A 21,175-nucleotide genomic window follows, 5' to 3' on the forward strand; every position below is an offset into this window, starting at 1 on the left:
CTCTTTTTATCCTTCTCCCAAACTTGAGGGGTATTTGGGCTATGCCCATTCTAACTTTTTCCTGTTGGAAAAGAGTGTGGGCAATATGGAATAGGGGGATGGAACTAGTTGATGTTCTGGAGAGGCTAGCCCCTCTGGGTTTCAGGACATATCTGACCTAGGAACCATCTGGAGGTTGTAAATTTCTGGAGAGTAATTTTAGTGCATGAAACTTTTGTAGAATCTCAGAGTCCTAGGTGTTCTCTAGGGTTAACAGGAATGGTTTTGGGTAGGATTTGGCAAACTGTGGCGATTAGCAATATCTAGCTGAAGCTTGCATAAGAGTGGTCTCCAGAATAGCTTCTCAACTGTATTTGAACTCCCTTAGGCACTGATGCCTTATTTTGTTACATTTCTTTTCCACTTTTTGGTCAAGAAGGTGTTGTCACTCCCATGATGCCAGGGCCAGCTTATCCCTGAAAGTCATGTCCCACATTGCAGGGGAGAATTTCATCCCTCCAATATTATGTCCCATGTAGGGAGGGTAATGATTTTCCTTGCAGAGTTGGGCTGAGCAACAAAAGAGGTTTTTTGGGGAGGAAGTAATTCTTAGGTATATCTGTAGGTAGGCTTAGTTTCTCCATTACAGATATAAGCTTCATAAGAGCAAGCCTTAAGATCAAAGGCTTGAACTCAGCAAGTAAACTTATGGCCCTCCCAACTATGTGGACATGACTCCCAAGGGTATAATTCTCCCTGGCAATGTGGGACAGAACTCCCAGAATGAGCCAGGACCTGGCATCCAGGGATTGAGAAAACTCTTGACCAAAAGGGAGAGTTGAGACAAAATAAAGTTTTGGTGGCTGAGAGATTTCAAACAGTCTAGAGGTTATTCTGGAGATTATTCTTAAGCATTATATAGATATCTCTTTTTAGTTTATGGTATATCGTAGTGGCTGGAGTGAGTGCCTGAAATTGTTGAGCTGTGTTCCAGTAGCCTTGCTTCTTGAAGATGACTGTATAAAGGTATAACTTTTAAAATGAAAAGAAAAGACCAAGGGCTTGACTTGTTGACTTGGAAGTCCCTATTATTTGAGACAGTATCAGGGGTTTCCCTGGTGGTAAGGTTTAATAATTCCATATTCTTTTTCTGCTGCCCCTCGAAAGGCTGCCCGTACATTTTAATTATCTGCTCAACATATTCTAGGATATATCCAGGTATTACATTAAACTATACAGAATTACAAGCCCTTATTCCCATTCTGGTCTCCATGGTTTGGGTTGTTTACATGAGCTATCCAGACAGGTTGAGTTAGATTATGTTTTACAGAAAATTTAGGTGTTTGGACAAAATAAACCTCTCTTCTGTTGGTGTCACACAATAGGTGAAGTTCTAAAATACAGACATTGTCATCCTTTACCCTGAATTCTGATTTACCTTAGTCCCAACCAGATTGGTTTTGTTCTTATCTCTAATTGAAGCCTGAGCTCTTTTTCGGTTGTGTGTAGTAATCCTGACTTTCAGAGCTGTAAAACTCCAACTCTGAGTCTTAGGTATCACCTAAGTACCCAAAGTTCCAGGGAGTTACCAAGTCATACATGTATAGCACAGCATCTCAAAAGCTACAAATAATATTTACAGCTCCATTCTAAATGTGACTCCTATAAGAGCTTACAATCTAGGCCCCAATTTCTCATAAGTATTTTCTAAAAGAGACCATACCATATTTGTGATTTTGTTTCTGGCTTACTTTGTATCACATAGCGTCCACAAGGTTCATTCACCTTGTTACCTGCCTTGTGACTCGTTGCTTTCTGTATCCGCACAATATTCCATCATGTCTACACCACGGCTGGCTGTTCTGTTTCTCAGTCAGCGTATCATTTAGTCACCTGCATCCATTGGACATCACGGATAATGTAAAAGTTAACAATCCATGTCTTACATATCCTTGTTAGTTGTGCAATCCATGTTTCACATTATCCTCATTAGTTGTACAATCATCAACACTCTAAATTTTAGGCAATTTTCATTGCTCCCAGAAGAAAAATAACAAACACGCCCTCACCAAGTAGAAAATCCAAACCTCCTGTTTTTTTAGTTTGTTTTTTCAAACCTCATCTTTTTAAAAAAATATTTTTATTGAGAACTCTTCCTTTACATATAGTGCATCCACAGTATACAATCGACGGCTCACAATATCATCACATAGTTTTGTTTTCATCACCACGATCATTTTTAGAACATTTACATCATTCCAGAAAAAGAAATAAGAAGAAAAAAGAAAAAACTCATACATCCCGTATCCCTTGCCCCTCCAACTCACTGATCATTAGAATTTCAATCTACCCATTTTTTTTATTATTCCTTATCCCCCCATTATTTATCTGTTTTTCCTTGTTTTTTCACTCATCTGCCCACATGCTGGATAAAAGAAGCACCAGACACAGGATTCTCATAATCACACAATTGCATTGTAAAAGCTGTATAGTTTTACGGTCTTTAAGAATCAAGGTTACTGGAACACAGTTCAGAAGTTTCAGGTCCTTCCCTCTAGCCACTCCAATGCACCATAAGCTAAAAAAATCTATATAACGCATAAGAATAACCTTCAAGATAACCTCTCGACTCTACCAAGCCTCCTCTTAACTCTTGTCCCAGTCCCCCACCCCCACAATTATTTACCCTTGATATTGCTGTGGTACTTTTAATTTCTTCCTGTTAAATAAAAGCCATAGCATGCAATAGTAGTTTTCCCCCTATACCACTATATCATTGACTCTTTGTTAAAAGTTTATACCTTTGAAGAAGTTCATACAAGAACTTATTTATATTTGTAGTGTTAACCAGTGGGTTACATAGCTCTATACAACCACTCTTAATATGGCAATATGACCCACTAATGAACTGCCTTCACTTCTATCCATTCCCTTACGTTTAAGTTCAACCTCATTAGCTAACCATTCACCCATCTTTAGCTTTCATGTAACTCTGGGTCCCCTATGTTCTGTATTATAAGCATCAGAGTTTACCTTTAATGAAGTCATAATAGCGGAATCATGCAGTATTGAACCTTTTGCATCTGGCTTACTTCACTCAGCATAATTTCCTCAACGTTCATCCATGTCATATGCTTCAGAGCCTCATTTTGTCTTACTGCTGAATAGTATTCCATCATATGTATTTACCACATTTTGTTTATCCACTCATCTGTTGATGGGCACTTGGATTGTTTCCATCCTTTGGCAATTGTGAATAATGCTGCTGTGAATATCAGTGTGCAAATGCCTGTTTGTGTCGCTGCTTTCAGCTCTTCTGTATATATACTGAGTGGTGGTTTTGCCGGATTGTAGAGCAACTCGGTATTTAGTTTTCTAAGGAACAGCCAAACTATCTAACACAGCAGCTGTGCCGTTGTATATTTCCAACAGCAGTTAATAAGTGTTCCAGTTTCTCCGCATCCTCTCTAACGTTTGTACTTTTGGTTCTTTAATAGCAGCCATTCTTATGGGTGTGAGGTGATAGCTTATTGTCACCTTGATTTGCATTTGCTTTATAGCTAATGAAAAGGAGCATCTCTTCATGTGCTTTTTTTCTTTTTTGCTGATATTTTTATTTTGTAAAAGAAGTTTAAATTAACTACCAAGAGGCACATGTTACAGTGTGATTACTTATCAGTTTGTGTTTTTTTTTTTACTTTTTCTTTTTTTTGTATATAAGTATATACAAAAAAACAATAAATTTCAAAGCACAGACCAACAATTAGTTGTGGAACCCATTTCAGAGTTTGGTATGGGTTATAATTCCACAATTTTAGGTTTTTACTTCTAGCTGCTGCTCTAAGATACTGGAGACTAAAAGAAATATCAGTTTAATTATTCAGCAGTCATATTCGTTTGTTAAACCTACCTTCTCTGAATAGCTCCACCATCACCTTTGATCTTTCTGTCCCATTCTTTAGGGGTATTGGGCTATGGCCATTCTAACTTGTTCATGTTGAAAGGGGCTGTCAATAATATGGGGTAGGGAGATGGAAATAGCTAATGTTTGGAGAGGCTGGGCCTTCTAGGTTTCAGGATTTATCTGGTACAGGGACCCTTCTGGATAGTTACCCTGGTCTATGGAACCTTTAAAGAATCTTATATATTACTGTAGGTGTTCTTTAGGACTGGCTGGAATGATTTTTTGTTTGGGGTTTGGCAAGTTATTATTGAAAGGTTTAGGAGGTGAAATGGTGAGAAAGAAGGACGGTAGACCAGGAAATTTAAAGCGGGCGCTCTGGAGGAAATTATGCTGAGTAAAGTAAGCCAGATGCAAAAGGTTCAATACTGCATGATTCCGCTATTATGACTTCATTGAAGGTAAACTCTGATGCTTATAAATTTCTGCGCTCCCGGACTGAGCTCACCAAATCCAAAATGGAGGGAGGTGAGTCAGTGCCTGGGTGATGGCATGGGTGGTTTTTAAGCAAGGGGGTCAGGTGTCCGGAAGGGGCGGTTCCAAAAGCCATGTTGGGAGGGGCGACACAGCCTCCACAGCTCCAGTTGCAGTGCCCTTCCCAGTTCCCCTGACCTAACAATGATAGATACCAATGCTTGCATAAGAATGACCTCCAGAATATCCTCTTGACTCTTATTTGAACTCTCTCAGCCACTGATACTTTATTAGTTTCACTTGCAGAGTTGGGCTTAGAGAAAGCAAGGCCACATCTGAGCAACAAGAGAGGTCCTCCAGAAGTAACTTTTAGGCATACCTATAGGTAGGCTAAGCTTCTCTGCTACCTACATAAGCTTCACAAGAGTAATCCTCAGGGCTTGGCCTCTTGATTTTGGTGTCCCTAATGTATGACACAGTATCAAGGGATTCCCTGATGGTAAAGTTTAATAGTTCTATATTTTTTCTCCCATTCCTCAAAGGAATTTGCCAATACTTTTTGCTTATCTGCTTACTATATTCTATGATGTATCCAGGCATTACAATGAACTATACAGGATTAAATACTCTCATTCTTTTTCTGGGTTCCCTGTGTTTGAATTGTCCATATGAGCTATCCAGACAGGTTGTGTTACATATGTGCTACAGAAAATTAGATCCCAGACAAAATAAACCTTTCTTCCTTTGTTCTCAAAGAGTAGGTGCGGTTTTGAAATAAAGACAATGTCTTTCTTACCCCTGTGTTCTGAATTACCTTAATCGGGACCCGATTGGCTTTGTTCTTATCTCTAAATACCAGGTTATAGATATATAAAACAGTCTCTCAAAATCCAGAAATGGTAATTAGCAGTTCAAACTAAATGTGTATGCTATAAGATTTTACAATCCATACTCCTATTTACTTATAGGCATTTTCTAAAGGAGACCATACAATAATTATTCTTTCATTTTCTGTCTTATTTTACCTCACCAAATGGCCCACAGGTTCATTCACATCACTGCCTGCCTCACAACTTCGTTCCGTTTTGTAGGAGCACAATATTTGATCATATGTATACACCATTGTTCACCAATCTACTTCTTAGTCATTGTGTCCTTCAGCCACCTGCATTCATCAGGCATCATGTATAATGCCCAAAGTCCAAAGTCCATCAACCCTCTCAATTTTATATAATTTCATTGTTCCTAAGAGAGAGAGAATCAGTAAACACACCCCCACCAAATAGGAAATCTAAATCTTCTCTTAACTCTTCTCCCTCCCCCCATTTTTTACCCATCCTGTTGCTGTGGTAGTGCTGATGTTTTTCTGTTAAACATAGCCCATAGCATGCAATAGCAGTTTCCCCCTGTACCCTGGACTTAACACTCTTTGTGCACAAATCATACCTTTGGGGTAGTTCTTGCAAGAACTAATTCATATTTCTAGTGTGAATCAGTGGGACACATAGGTCTATACAACCTCTTTCTATCTTGTTCATCTTCAATATGGTAATATTACTTCTAGACCCACTAGAGAACCACCTTCACTCCTGTCTATTCCCTAACATTGGAGTTCATCCTCATTAGCTAATGGTTCACCCATCTCTAACTTCTATATATCTCTAAGTCCCCTATGTTCTATATTATAAGACTCTGATTATACCTTTATGCTGGTCATAAAAGTGGAATCATACAGTATCTCTCCTTTTGTGTCTGGCTAATTTCACTCAGCATTATGTCCTCAAGGCTCATCCATCTTGTCATGTGCTTCAAGACTTCATTTTGTCTTACTGCTGCATAATATTCCATCATATGTATATACCACATTTTGTTGATCCACTCATCTGTTGATGGGCATTGTGTTTGTTTCCATTTTTTGGTGGTTGTGGATAATGCCGCTATGAACAGTGGTGTGCAAATGTCTGTTTGTGTCGTTGCTTTCAGTGCTTCTGGGTATATACCAAGTAGTGCTATTGCTGGGTCATAGGGTGTGCTGGTTTGAAAGGATGTATGGACCCTAGAGAAGCCATGTTTTAATCAACATCCCATTTTATAAAGGCAGAATAATCCCTGTTCAATACTGTATGTTTGAAACTGTAATCAGATCATCTCCCTGGAGATGTGATTTAGTCAAGAGTGGTTGTTAAACTGGATTAGATGAGGACATGTCTCCACCCATTTGGGTGGGTCTTCATAAGTCTTTGGGTCCCCTAAAGAAGAAACATTTTGGAGAATAAGAGATTCAGAGAGAGCAGAGAATGCTGCAGCACCACGAGGCAGAGAGTCCACCATCCAGCGAACTTTGTAGTTGAAGAAGGAAAATGCCTCCCGGGGAGCTTCATGAAAACAGAAGCCAGGAGAGAAAGCTAGCAGATGACGCTGTGTTCGCCATGTGCCCTTCCAGCTGAGAGAGAAGCCCTGACTGTGTTCGCCATGTGCCTTCTCACATGAGAGAGAAACCCTGAACTGCATCGGCCTTCTTTTTTTTTTTTTTTTTATAGCTTGATTTTTTTTTTTTTTTTTGCAGGAAGAAAAGATTTAGGCTTGGAAACACCACTTGAAAAATGGGGCATGATCCAAGGGGCAATACAAAATTAATAGTGGAGTGACTGGAATGATCAGCTTGTAACCAATAACTGATATAAATGATAACTGAATGAGGCCGCTGCAGAGGTAAACATTTGAGCTTAGAGATGCATAAGGTGGAATGATGGCCCCACATGATTACTAGGGGAATAAAGAGCTTCTGCATAATGTGGGTAACTATGCACAGAAGCCAAATATTGACTAAATAGCTTAACAATTATTACAGGGAAGAGGGAGAAGCTGGATATAATTCCAATAAGGAGATGCTTTATAAATCTTTCTTAACAATGCTGGACAGGAAGACATTTGAACTTGATTTGCATCGGCCTTCTTGAACCAAGGTATTTTTCCCTGGAGGGATGCCTTAGATTGGACATTTCTATAGACTTGTTTTAATTGGGACCTTTTCTCAGCCTTAGAACTGTAAACTAGCAACTCATTAAATTCCCCTTTTTGAAAGCCGTTCCATTTCTGGTGTATTGCATTCTGGCAGCTAGCAAACTAGAACATAGGGCAACTCGATACATAGTTTCCTAAGGAACCGCCAAACAGTCTTCCATAGTGGCTGCACCATTATACATTCCCACCAGCAATGGATAAGTGTCCTAGTTTCTCTATATCCTCTCCAATATTTATAGTTTCTTCATGTGCTTTTGAGCCATCTGTATTTGCTCTTCAGAAAAATGCCTATTCATATCTTTAGCCCATTTTATAATTGGGTTGTTTGTTATTTTGTTGTTGAGTTTTGTAATTTCTTTACGTATACAGGATATCAAACCTTTGTCTGATGTGTGATTTCCAAATATTTTTTCCCATTGAGTTGGCTGTCTGCTCATCTTTTTGACAACGTCTTTTGAGGTGCAGAAGCATTTGATTGAGGAGTTCCCATTTATCTATTTTTTCTTTTGTTGCTTGTGCTTTGGGTGTAAAGTTTTGGAAGCTACCTCCTATTTCTACATCTTGAAAATGTTTCCCTACATTTCCTTCTAGAAGGTTTATGGTGTTAGTTCTTATATTTAGGTGTTTGAGCCACTTTGCGTTAATTTTTGTACAGGGTGTAAGCTCATTCCTAAGTACTTGATTTGTTTAGTTGCTATTTTGAATAGAATTTTTCCCTTGACTGACTCCTCAGTTAGGATATTGCTTGTGTGTAGAAACATTACTGAGTTTTGCACATTAATTTTATATCCTGCCACCTTCCTCAAGTAACTTTGTTGCAGATTTCTCAGGATTTTCCAAGTAGAATATCATATCATCTGGAAATAATGAAAGTTTTACTTCTTCCTTTCCAATTTGGATGCCTTTTATTTCTTTGTCCTGCTTGATTGTTCTAGCTAGAACTTCTAGTACAATGTTGAGTAATAGTGGTGACAGAGGGCATCCTTGTCTTGTTCCTGATCTAGGGAGAAAGAATTCAGTCTCTCTCCATTGAGTATGATGCTGGCTATTGGTTTTTCATATATGCCCTTTATCATATTGAGAAAGTTGCCTTTGATTCCTATCTTTTGAAGTGTATTTTTTTTCAGAAAAGGATGTTACATTTTGTTGAATGTGTTTTCAGCATCAATCGAGTTGACCATGTGAATTTTCCCTTTTGATTTGTTAATGTGCTATATTACATTAATTGATTTTCCTGTGTTGAACCATCCTTGCTTTCTTGATAGAAACCCCACTTGGTCATGGTGTATAATTCTTTTAATGTTTTGTTGTTGGATTCAATTTGCTAGTATTTTGTTGAGAATTTTTGCCTCTATGTTTGTGCCAGTTTGAGAGGATGTATGAACCCTAGAAAAGCCATGTTTTAATCCTAGTCTCATTTTATAAAAGCAGCCATTCTTCTAATCCCTATTCAGTACTGTATGTTTGAAACTTTAATTAGATGATTTCCCTGGATATGTGACTCAATCGAATGTGTTTTTTTTTTTTTTTAACATGGGCAGGCACCAGGAATCGAACCTGGGTCCTCTGGCATGGCAGGCAAGCATTCTTGCCTGCTGAGCCACCGTGGCCTGCCTCTGAGTGGTTTTTAAGATGGATTAAGTGGAGATGTGTCTTCCCCAATTCCAGGTGGGTCTTGATTAAATTACTAGACTCCTATAAAAATAAACATTTTGGAAAAAGTAGGAGAATCTGAGAGAGCAGAGAAGGCTACAGCACCATGAAGCAGAGAGTCTACCATCCAGCGACTTTTGGAGATGAAGAAGGAAAATGCCTCCCGGGAAGCTGGAGAGGAAGCTAGCAGATGACGCCATGTTTGCCTTGTGTCCTTCCAGGTGAGAGAGAAACCATGACCATGTTTGCCATGTGCCATTCCAGATGAAAGTGAAACTCTGACCATGTTCAACATTTGCCTTTCCACTTGAGAGAGAAACCCTGAACTTCATCAGCCTTCTTGAATCAAGGTATCTTTCCCTGGATGTCTTAGATTGGCTTATTAAATTCCCCTTTTTAAAAGCCATCCATTTCTGGTATATTGCATTCTGGCAGCTAGGAAACTAGAACAATGTTCATTAGGGAGATTGGTCTGTAGTTTTCCTTTCTTATAGCATCTTTACCCAGTTTCGATATTAAAATATTAGCTTCATCAAATGAGTTAGGTAATGTTCCTTTTTCCTCAATTTTTCGGAAAAGTTTGAGCAGGGTTGGTGTTAGTTCTTTTTGAAATGTTTGATAAAATTCCCCTGTGAAACCATCTGGCCATGGGGTTTTCTAAGTAGGAAGATTTTTGATGACTGATGGAATCTCTTTCCTTGTGATTGGTTTGTTGAGATCTTCTATCTCTTCCTGAGTCAGTGTAGCTTGTTTGTGTGTTACCAGGAATTTGTCCATTTCATCTAAGTTGTCTATTTTGTTGGCATACAGCTGATCATAGTATCCTCTTAAGATTTCTTATATTTCTTCAGGGTCTGTGGTAACGCACCCCTTCTTATTTCAGATTTTGTTTATTTTCATCCTCTTTTTTCTTTTTCAGTCTTGCTAGTGGCCCATCAATTTTATTGATTTTCTCAAAGAACCAACTTATGATTTTATTGATTCTTTCTATTGTTCTTTTCTTCTCCCATTCATTTAACTCTGCTTTAATCTTTGTTATTTCTTATCTTCTATTTGCTTTGGGGTTAGTTTGCTGTTCATTTTGAAGTTCATCCAAGTGAGCAGTTTCCTCGATTTTTGTTCTTTCTTGTTTTTTTAATATAGGCATTTAGGGAAATAAATTTCCCTCTCTGCACAGTGTTTGCCACATCCCATAAGTTCTGATATGTTGTATTCTCATTTTCGTTCATCTCCAGATAGCTACTGATTTCTCTAGCAATTTCTTCTTTGACCCACTGGGTGTTTAAGAGTGTGTTATTTAATCTCCATGTATTTGTGAAAGTTCTTGTTCTTTTGTGGTTATTGATCTCCAGCTTCATTCCATTGTGATCAGAGAAAGTGCTTTGAATAGTTTGTGTTTTAAAATTTATAAAGACCTGTTTTGTGCTCCAGCATATGATCTATCCTGGAGAATGTTTCATGAGCACTAGAGAAGAATGTATATCCTGGTGTTTTGGGATGTAATGACCTATATGTGTCTGTTAGGTCTAGTTCATTTATCAAGTTGTTTAACTTCTCTATTTCCTTGTTGATTTTCTGTCTGGTTGTTATATGTATAGAGGACAGTAGCATATTGAAGTCTCCTACTATTATTGTTGAAACATCTATCACTACCTTCAGATTTGCCAACGTCTGTCTCACGTACTTTGGAGCTCCTTGATTGGGTGCATAAACATTTATGATTGTTATTTCTTCTTGGTGAATTGTCCGTTTTATTAATACATAATGTTCTTCTTTGTCTCTTATGATGTCACTACATGTAAAGTCTGTTTTGTCCGTTATTAATATAGTTACTCATGCTTTCTTTTGGTTACAACTTGCATGGAACATCTTTTTTCCATCCTTTCACTTTCAATCTATTTGTATCCTTGTGTCTAAGATGAGTCTCTTGTAAGCAGCATACATCTGGATTATATTTCTTAATCCATTCTCCCAATCTGTATCTTTAATTGTTAAGTTTAGTCCATTAACATTCAAAGTTATTCTGAAAAGGTGTTTCTTGAATCCACCATCTTATCTTTTGGATTTTATTTGTCAGATCTATATATTCTTTTCCCTCTTTCTTTTTTTATCCTTAAGTTACACTTACTGGTAAAAATATGGAATGCTTCACAAATTTGCATGTCATCCTTGTGCAGGGGCCATGCTAATCTTCTCTGTATTGTTCCAATTTTAGTATATATACCACCAAAACAAGCATACACTGATTAGTTTTTTTTGTTTGTTTTTTTGTTTTTTTGTTATACATGGGCAGGCACCGAGAATCAAACCCAGGTCCTCTGGCATGGCAGGAGAGCATTCTCGCCTGCTGAGCCTCCGTGGCCTACCCCACTGATTAGTTTTTGAATATTGAACCAAATTTACCATTCCTGGGATAAATTCCACTGGTAATGATGTATTATCTTTTTCATATGTGATCAGTTTCAGTTGATGCAGTTTTGTTAATTTTTGCATCTATGTTCATGAGAGGTATTGTTCTGTAGTTTTCTCTTTTTCTATAATCTTTTCTGGGTTTGATTCCAGAATAAATATATTCTCATAACAGGAGTTGGGAAGTATTCTCTCCTTTCCAGTGTTCTGGAAAAGTTTGTATAAAATGTTATTTCTTTCTTAAAGTTTGGTAAAAATCACTAGTGAAGCAGTAGGATCCTGGAGTTTTCTTTGTGAGAAGATTTTTTAAAAACATTTTCTGTTGTAAAATATAACATATATACAAAGCAAAGAAAGTAAAAAGCAATAATTTTCAAAGCGTACTTCAACTTCAACAAGTAGTTACAGAACAGATCCTAGAGTTTGTCATTGGCTACCATTCCACCATCTCAGATTTTTCCTTCTAGCTTCTCCAAAGTACTGGAGGCTAGACGAAATATAAATATAGTGATTCAAGAGTCATACTCATTTGCCAAATCCTATTCTGTCTGTTATACCTCCTCCTCCTTCTTTAATCCTTCTCCAAATCTATAGGGATCTTTGGGCAAATCCTGTTTTGACTTTTTCATGTTGAGAAGGGGTGCCAACACTAAAGGATTGGGGGGTGAAATTAACTGATAATCTTGGAGAGGCTAGTCTCTCTTGGTTTCAGGATTTATCTGATCTAGGAACCCTCCAGGAAAGCAAACTCAGTGCATGAAACCTTTATAGAGTCTCAGTTTGAGCCCTAGGTATTCTTAAGAGCCAACACAAGTGATGTTGGTTGTTTTAGCAAGCCATGATAATTAGCACTATCTAACGGAAGTTTACATAGCAGTAGCTTCCCAAATAGCCTCCCAATCTATTTGACCTCTCTTGGCCACTGATTTCTTATTTTTATTACACCTCCCTTCACCCCCTTGGTCCAGAAGGTGTTGTTGATTCTGCAGTGCCAGAACCAGACTCATCCCTCGGAGCCATACTCGATTGCTGCCAGGGAGGCCTTCACCCCAGAATATCATGTCTCACACAGGGGAGGACAGTGACTTTTCTTTCAGAGTTGGACTTAGAGAATGAGAGGCCACATCTGAGAAGCAAAGAGATTTCCTGGAAGCAACTCCTAGACCTCACCATGGGAAGTCTCAAAATCAAGGGCCTGGCCCATTTTCCTGGGAATCCCCAGTGGTTGAGAGGGTACTTACCACCTGGGGCTTCCCAGATAGGAAAAGTTCAAGAAATAGTGTTATATATGTATATATTATATATATTTTTTCCTTTGGATCCTCAAGAGACCCCACCAACACCTCCCAATTGTCAGCCAACCACAGTTTGAGATGTGTCCTGGCATTACAGAAACTACACAGAACTACAAGGCCTCATTCCAGCCCTGGACCCCAAGAGTCTGGGTCATTCAAATGAGCTATCCAGACGAGTTTATTTAGATTATGTGTTGAAGAAAATCTAGGTTCTAGACATAATAAATCTTTCTACCTTTGGTCCCATACAGTAGGTGAAGGTCGAGAGTATTTATATTATCATCTTTTACCCCGTATTCTGATTTACATTAGACCCAGGTTTCATTTTTAACTCTAATTGAGGCCTGATCTCCCCTTTGGTTATTTAATTGTTATTATATATAGCTATTCTAGCCTTCAGGGCTACAGCACTCCATCTTGGGGTCTCAAGTGTCACAGAGTTACTCAGAGTTCCAGGGAAATACCATCTGATACACATATAGTTCAGTGTCTCAGCATCTAGAAATACATACAACTTCAGACTAAGTGTGATTGCTATAAGGGCTTACAATCTAGGCTCCAATTTTCTTATAAATATTTTCTGAAAGAGACCTTAGCATATTTGTTCTTTTGTTTCTGGTTTATTTTACACAACCACATTGTCCCTAAGGTATATTCAGTTTGTTCCATGCCTCTTGACATCCTTCATTTTATAGCTGCACCATATTTATATGGATACATATAAATGTATCACAGTTTGTCATTCTGCTTCTCAGTTATTATGCCCTTTGGGTCTCTTCTGTTGGGCAGCATGGATATGTCCAAAATAAAGAAACCATGTCTTAAAGTATCCTCATTTGGCTGTACAATCAGTAGCGTTCTCAATTTTAGGCAATTTTCATTGGTCCATAACAACAGAAAACTGACAAACACAGCGTCACCAACTATCACATCAAAACTACCCCTATCGCTTGTCCCTTAGCCACAATTTGTTGCCCCTTGTAGTGCTGTGGTACTGTTGATGTCTTCCTGTGAACTTTTGGCCATAGCATGTGTTTTTAATTTCCCCCTTATACCCCTCAACTAATGACTTTTTTTTTTAATCCTATTTTTTTATTAAATAAAAAAAAAGAAATTAACACAACATTTAGAAATCATTCCATTCTACATATGCAATCAGTAATTCTTAATATCATCACATAGATGTATGATCATCATTTCTCAGTACATTTGCATCGATTTAGGAAAAGAACTAGCAAAACAACAGAAAAAGGCATAGAATGTTAATATAGAGAAAAAATTAAAATAATAATAATAATAATAAATAATAAAAAATAAAATATATAAAAAAAGGAAAAAGAAAAAAAACAAAAGACACAAACAAACAACAACAAAAAACTATAGCTCAGATGCAGCTTCATTCAGTGTTTTAACATAATTACATTACAATTAGGTATTATTGTGCTGTTCATTTTTGAGTTTTTGTATCTAGTCCTGTTGCACAGTCTGTATCCCTTCAGCTCCAATTACCCATTAAACTAATGACTTTTTGTCACCTATTGAACCTTTGAAATAGTTCATGCGAGAACTTATTTATAATTGTAGATTTAATCAGTGGGATACTTGGCACTATACATCACCTTCAATCATATTCACATTTAGTATGGCACTATTACTTATAACTCCGCTAATTAGTTACCATCACTTCTATCCGTTCCCTTACATTTAGGTTCAACCTCTTCAAGTAGCTTTTCCCCTGTCTCTAGCTTTTGTATACCTGTAGGCCTGCTATATTCTACACTGTAACCTCTGAGATTACCTTTACTAGAGTCATAATAGCAAAATCATACAATATCTGACTTTTGTGTCTGATATATTTCATTCAGCATTATGTCCTCAAGGTTCATCCACATTGTCGTATGCTTCAGGACATCATTTTGTCTTACTGCTGCATAATATTCCATCATATGTATATACCACATTTTGTTTATCCACTCGTCTCTTCATGGGCGCTTGGATTGTTTCCATCTTTTGGCAATTGTGAATAGTGCCACTATGAACATCAGTGTGCAAATGTCTGTTTGTGTTGCTGCTTTCAGCTCTTCTGGATATATACTGAGTATTTGTATTGCCAGTCATAGGGCAACTTGATATTTAGCTTTCTAAGGAACTGCCAAACTGTCTTCCACAGTGGATGCACCATTATATATTCCCACCAACAGTGAGTAAGTGTTCCAGTTTTTTCACATCCTCTCCAACACTTGTAGTTTTCTGCTTGTTTAATACTACCCATTCTTAAAGGTATGAGGTGATAGCTCATTGTCTTGATTTGCATTTCCCTTATAGCTAATGAAAATGAGCATCTCTTCATGTGCTTTTTAGCCATCTGTATTTTCTCTTCAGAAAAGTGGCTATTCATATCCTCTGCCCATTTTATAATTGGGTTGTTTGTTCTTTTGTTGTTGAGCTGTATAATTTCTTTGTACCTGATATCAAACTCTTATCTGATATGTGATTTCCAAATATTTTCTCCCATTGAGTTGGTTGCCTCTTCACCTTTTTGACAAAGTTCTTTGAGGCACAGAAGTTCTTGATCTTTTTGTTGTTGTTGTTGTTCATGGCTCTATGTATCTTCAGTTTCTATGTGCCCCTTTCTCCAATATTTTGTGCTGCCCAACTCAAAAAGCCTCTGTTGTTGTTGTTTTCCACCATCCCCAGCCCCTCTCTGACAGGGCAAAAACTCCTAGTTCTCTTAGTGTGTATTCCAGGTCTATCTGTGCTGGGGACCTATTTTTCAGTAGTCAGAATTTGTAATTCTGCAATTAGAGCTTGGTTAAGCTAAGCCCTTGATACTAGAAAAGTCTGTTTCCTTTCCCCAAGGTTGAAAGCCTACCATGCCCATGCAGGGAGGGGCCCCGGCCCCTGCAGCTTGGTTGACTCTCAGCCACTCCACTTGGTCCAGACTGGTGTATGCTGTATGTCCAGTCACTAATGTTCCCCCAGAGTTGTCCTGTACCATTTCTGGCTATTTACTAGCTACTACAGAGGATGAATTAAATTCCACACCTGATTAGGCTGCGATGTTGCCCCCAGCCAACTGATTTTTGACAAGGTGGCAAAGATTACTAAATTGGAAGACACAGTCTCTTCAACAAATGGTGCTGGGAAAACTGGTTCCCCATTTGCAAAAAAAGAAGGAAGGAGATGGGGAGAATGTCCTAGATTGTGTGGGCAGGCCCTAAATGCAATCACATGTGTTCTTATAAGAGGGAAGAGAAGCAGATTACACAAAGAGACAGAAGAAAAAGCAATGTTGAGGTGGGTCAGAAAGAGATGTGATAATGCTGGCTGTGAAGACTGGAATGATGCAGCTACAAGCCAAGGGATGTTGGCTGCCACCTGAAGCTGGAAGAGACAAAGAACAGAGTCTCCCCTAGAACTTCCAGAGGAAATGTGGCCCTGCCAAGACCTTGATTTCAACCCAGTGATTGATTTCATACTTCTAGCCTCCAAATTGTGAGAAAATAAATTTTTTCTTCTTTTTTAAATTTTTGAGTGCATGGCCCAGGAATCAAACCTGGGTCCCCCACATGGAAGGTGAGCATTCTACCTCTGAAGTTCTTGATCTTGAGGAGTTCCCATTTATTTCTTTTTCAACTTTTTTTGTTCTATAGTATACCATATATATAAAGCAAAGAAATAAAAAGCAATAGTTTTCAAAGCACTCTTCAAAAAGTGGTTATGGGATAGATCCCAGAGTTTGTCATGGGCTACCATACGATCTTCTTGTATTTTTCCTTCTAGCTGCTCCAGAATATAGGAGGCTAGAGGGCTTAAATACTTTTTTATCATCACAATCGACTTTTTTTCCTTCTTTTTTTTTGTGAACAATAACATATATACAGAAAAGCTATAAATTTCCAAGTGCAGCACCACAATTAGTTGTAGAACATATTTCAGACTTTGACGTGGGTTATGATTTCACAATTTTAGGTTTTTACTACTAGCTGCTCTAAAATGCTAGAGACTAAAAGAGATATCAATTAATGATTCAGCATTCATATTCATTTGTTAAGTCCTGTCTTCTATGTATAATTCCACCATCACCTCATTTGTCTTTTTTTTTCACTGCTTGATCTTTAGGTGTAAGTTTTAAGAAGCTACCTCCTATTATTAGATCTTGAAAATATTTGCATTTTCTTCTAGCAGTTTTATGGTACTGGCTCTTATATTTAGGTCTTTAATCCATTTTGAATTAACTTTTGTGTAAGGTATAAGGAGAGGTCCTCTTTCATTTCTCTGGCTATTGATACTCAGTTCTCCTATGCCTATTTATTGAAAAGACCATTCTGTCCTAGTTTACTGCATTCTGGGGCCTTATTGAAGATCATTTGTTCATAGATTTGATGATCTATCTCTGCACTCTCGATTCAATTCCATTGGTCAGTATTTCTGTCTTTGTAACAATACCATGCTGTTTTGACCACTGTGGCTTTATAGTAAGCTTTAAAGTCAGGAAGTGTTAATCCTCCCACTTTGCTCTTCTTTTTTAGAATATCTTTAGCTATTTAGAGTCTCTTTCCCTTCCAAATGAATTTGATAAATAGCTTTTTTTCTTCTTCTTAGCTTCTTGGACATTTGAGATATACTTATTAATAATAACTGTTTAATGTCCTTGTATATTATTTAAACATATATCATTTCTAGATAAATTAGAATGATTGATTTTCTCCCTGTTATGAGTTTTTTTTCTTAAATTGTGATCAAATATACAGAACATAAAAATCATTATTATAGGCATTTTAGTTCATCCTCAAGAACAACTAGTAAATAACCAGAAACAATACAGAACAGCTCCTGGGGCCACACAGCGTACCCCAGTCTGGACCAGCTGGACCAGCTGCGAGCGCCCCCAGAACCGTAAGTTCCCTAAGCCATGGTGGCCAGCGCCCCTCCCACATGGCTGCTTCCCAGAGAGGAAAGAAAAGGGACTTTACCAGCAGCAGGGGCTGAGCCCAATAAAACGCCAATTGTGGAATTAATTAACAAATTCTGATGACTAAAAATAGGCCCCCAGCTCAGGTGAACCTGGTCAAAGCGGAGGTCGCTGATTTTTGCCCCTGCCCCAAGGGGGCAGGCTGACAGAAAAAGGAAAAAAAAAGAAGGAAACAGAGGTTTTTGTGGCTGTGTTTCTACAAAGGCTTGACTGCCTTTAGATACAGCGGCAGGGATCCTCAGGCTGCAACTGCCCCAGGCATAGGCAGAAACAAACTTGTTTTGAGGGCTTGTCTGGAAACTGTGCCTTCCCCAGGGGAGGGGTGAAGCCCAACTCAGGTGGAATCCCTCTCTCAAGGAATTCAGACACCAGGGCTTGGTAATTTGAAGCCAATAAAACCAGCCTACAACCTCTCCTCTGTCTCCACCATGCCCCCAGCCAAAGTTAAAGGTACTGCGTCATCTTATGCTGGTGGGACCTGCAGGCAGACAAGCACCACATATTGGGCAGGATAAGAAAAACAGAGCCCAGAGACTTCACAGGAAAGTCTGTCAACCTGCTGGGTCTCACCCTCAGGGAAAACTGACACAGGTGACTCTTTTCTCCTGATAGGAGGCCAGTTTGGTCTGGGAAAATCCAGCTTGGGTCTATAATACCTATGGAGACCCACCTCAGGGTTGGAGGGGAAAGGCACCCTACAAGCAGGGCAAGGAACAAGAAAACGAGAACTGAAAAATTCTCCTCTGTTAAACAAAACCTAAGCTAGAGGCCCAGAAAAAGCTGAACTGAATGTCAAAGAACAGAGAGACAACAAATTCATCCAGCAAGAAAACCCTAGGTAAAAGAAGTGAAAACAATCTCCAGAATAAGCTAATTTAGGTAAGTAAATGCCTAGACACCAGCAAAAAATAACAAATCACACTAGGAAAATTGAAGATATGGCCCAGTCAAAGGAACAAACCAACAATTCAAATGGCATACAGGAGCTGAAACATTTAATTCAGAATATATGAACAGACATGGAAAACCTCATCAAAAACCAAATCAATGAATTAAGGGAGGATATAAAGAAAGCAAGGAAAGAACAAAAAGAAGAAACTGAAAGTCTGAAAAAACAAATCACAGAACTTATGGAAATGAAAGGCACAGTAGAAGATATGAAAAAAACAGTGGAAACCTACAATGGTAGATTTTGAGTGGCAGAACATAGGATTAGTGAACTGGAGGACGGAACATCTGAAATCCAACAAGAAAAAGAAAACATAGGGAAAAGAAAGGAAAAATATGAGCAGGGACTCAGGGAATTGAAGGACAATATGAACCACATGAATATACATGTTGTGGGTGTCCCAGAAGGAGAAGAGAAGGGAAAAGGAGGAGAAAAACTAATGCAGGAAATTATCACTGAAAATTTCCCAACTCTTATGAAAGACTTAAAATTACAGATCCAAGCAGTGCAGCATACCCCAAAGCGAACAGATCCAAATAGACGTACTCTGAGACATTTACTAATCAGAATGTCGGAAGTCAAAGAGAAAGAGAGACTCTTGAAAGCAGCAAGAGAAAAGCAATCAATCACATACAAGGGAAGCCCAATAAGACTATGTGTAGATTTCTCAACAGAAACCATGGAGGCAAGAAGACAGTGGGATGATACTTTTAAGTTATTAAAAGGGAAAAACTGCCAACCAAGATTTCTATATCCAGCAAAACTGTCCTTCAAAAATAAAGGAGAAATCAAACATTTTCAGACAAAAAATCACTGAGAGAATTTGTGACCAAGAGACCAGCTCTGCAGAAAAACTAAAGGGAGCACTGGAGATAGATACGAAGGCAGAAGAGAGAGGTGTGGAGAAGAGTGTAGAAAGGAAGACCATGAGTAAAGGTAAAAAGAAGGAAAATTTAGAAGGACATATAAAAGCCAAAAGGCAAAATGTAGAGGAGGGTACTGCCCGGGCAGTAATAACACTGATGTTGATGGATTAAGCTTCCCAATCAGGGAACATGGACTAGCAGAATGGATTAGGGAATGGGACCCATCTATATGCTGTCTCTACTCAAAGGACATGAGGGCAAGGACACAAACAGACATTTGCACACCAATGTTTATAACAGCATTATTTATAATTACCAAGAGATGGAAACAGCCAAAATGTTCATCAACAGACTAAACAAACTGTGGTATATATACATAAAATGGAATATTATGCAGCTAATATATGCAGAATAAAGTTATGAAGTATGTAATAACATGGATGGCCCTTAAGGACATTATGCTGAGTGAGATTAGCCAGAAACGAAAGGACAAATACTGTATGGTCTCATTGATATGAACTGACATTAGTGAATAAACTTGGAGAATTTCGTTGGTAACAAAGACCATCAGGAGATAGAAATAGGGTAAGATACTGGGTAATTGGAGCTGAAAGGATACAGATTGTGCAACAGACTTAATGTAAAAACTCAGAAATGGATAGCACAATACTACCTAAACTGTAATAAAATTTTGTTAAAACACTGAATGAAGCTGAATGTGAGAATGATAAAGGGAGGAGGGCTGGGGCATAAATGAAATCACAAAGATAGACAGACAATAAAGATTGAGATGGTGTAATCTAGGATTGCCTAGAGTGTATAATGACAATGACTAAATGTACAAATTTAAAAAATGTTTTTGCATGAGGAAGAATAAAGGAATGTCATTACTGCAGGGTGCTGAAAATAGATGATAATTAATATTTTAAAATTTCAACTTATGTGTGAGACTAAAGCAAAAAATGTTTATTTGGTACAAAATTTATATTTTGATAGTGCATTTCCTAATATAATTTATGTAGTTGAACAACATAAGTACATGGAACCTTGCGTAGGACATGAGATTTTGTTGGTTTATCCAGAGTGATGCCCCAATGAATCCCAGAGTGATTTGATCAGTGAGCAGAAAAGTATTTGCAAAGTCCCTTTTGGGGAATGGTGAGAACAGGGGAAAATTGAACCTCCCCAAGTTGAATTCTTGATATTCTCACAAGCAGTGTGGACAACCAAAGCTATAGGCTGAGTCCCCAGTCTTGGGGTTTGTTCATAGGAAATTTAACCCCACAAAGGATAGGTCAAACCTACTTAAAATTAGGCCTAAGAGTCACCCCCAAGAGAGCCTCTTTTGTTGCTCAGATTTGGCCTCTCTCTCCAGCCAACACAGCAAGCAAACTCACCACCCTCCCTCTATCTACGTGGGACATGACTCCCGGGGGTGTGGACCTTCCTGGCAACGTGGAACAGAAATCCGAGAATGAGCTGGGACTCAGCCTCAAGGGATTGAGAAAAACTCTAGAATGAGCTGAGACCCAGCATCAAGGGATTGAGAAAATCCTCTCGACCAAAAGGGGGAAGAGTGAAATGAGACAAAGTGTCAATGGCTGAGAGATTCCAAACAGAGTCAAGAGGTTATCCTGGAGGTTATTCTTA

General features: G+C 38.3%; 1 protein-coding gene and 1 non-coding gene across 12 annotated transcripts in view; one reads left to right on the forward strand and one right to left on the reverse strand.

The window, feature by feature from the left end:
* The window catches only part of LOC143691066 (uncharacterized), a 53,718-nt gene that overhangs the window by 2,199 nt on the left and 30,344 nt on the right, over positions 1-21,175 (forward strand). Inside the window, exon 2 of one of the 11 annotated variants that reach the window (XR_013179335.1) lies at positions 6,921-7,066. The exons of 7 other annotated variants lie outside the window; for them this stretch is intronic. The gene's annotated coding sequence lies outside the window, so the exon portion shown is untranslated. Of the gene's footprint in view, positions 1-4,358; positions 4,409-6,920; positions 7,067-8,930; positions 9,382-21,175 lie in introns of those variants that run through there. 3 more of the 11 variants (XR_013179336.1, XM_077169038.1, XM_077169037.1) reach the window with 3 other exon arrangements.
* Positions 11,164-11,270, reverse strand: LOC143642916 (U6 spliceosomal RNA). Its single transcript, XR_013155975.1, has one exon. It is a non-coding gene; the product is annotated as a U6 spliceosomal RNA (small nuclear RNA).

The sequence above is a fragment of the Tamandua tetradactyla genome, chromosome 7 (assembly GCF_023851605.1).
Source record: "Tamandua tetradactyla isolate mTamTet1 chromosome 7, mTamTet1.pri, whole genome shotgun sequence".
NCBI lineage: Eukaryota > Metazoa > Chordata > Mammalia > Pilosa > Myrmecophagidae > Tamandua > Tamandua tetradactyla.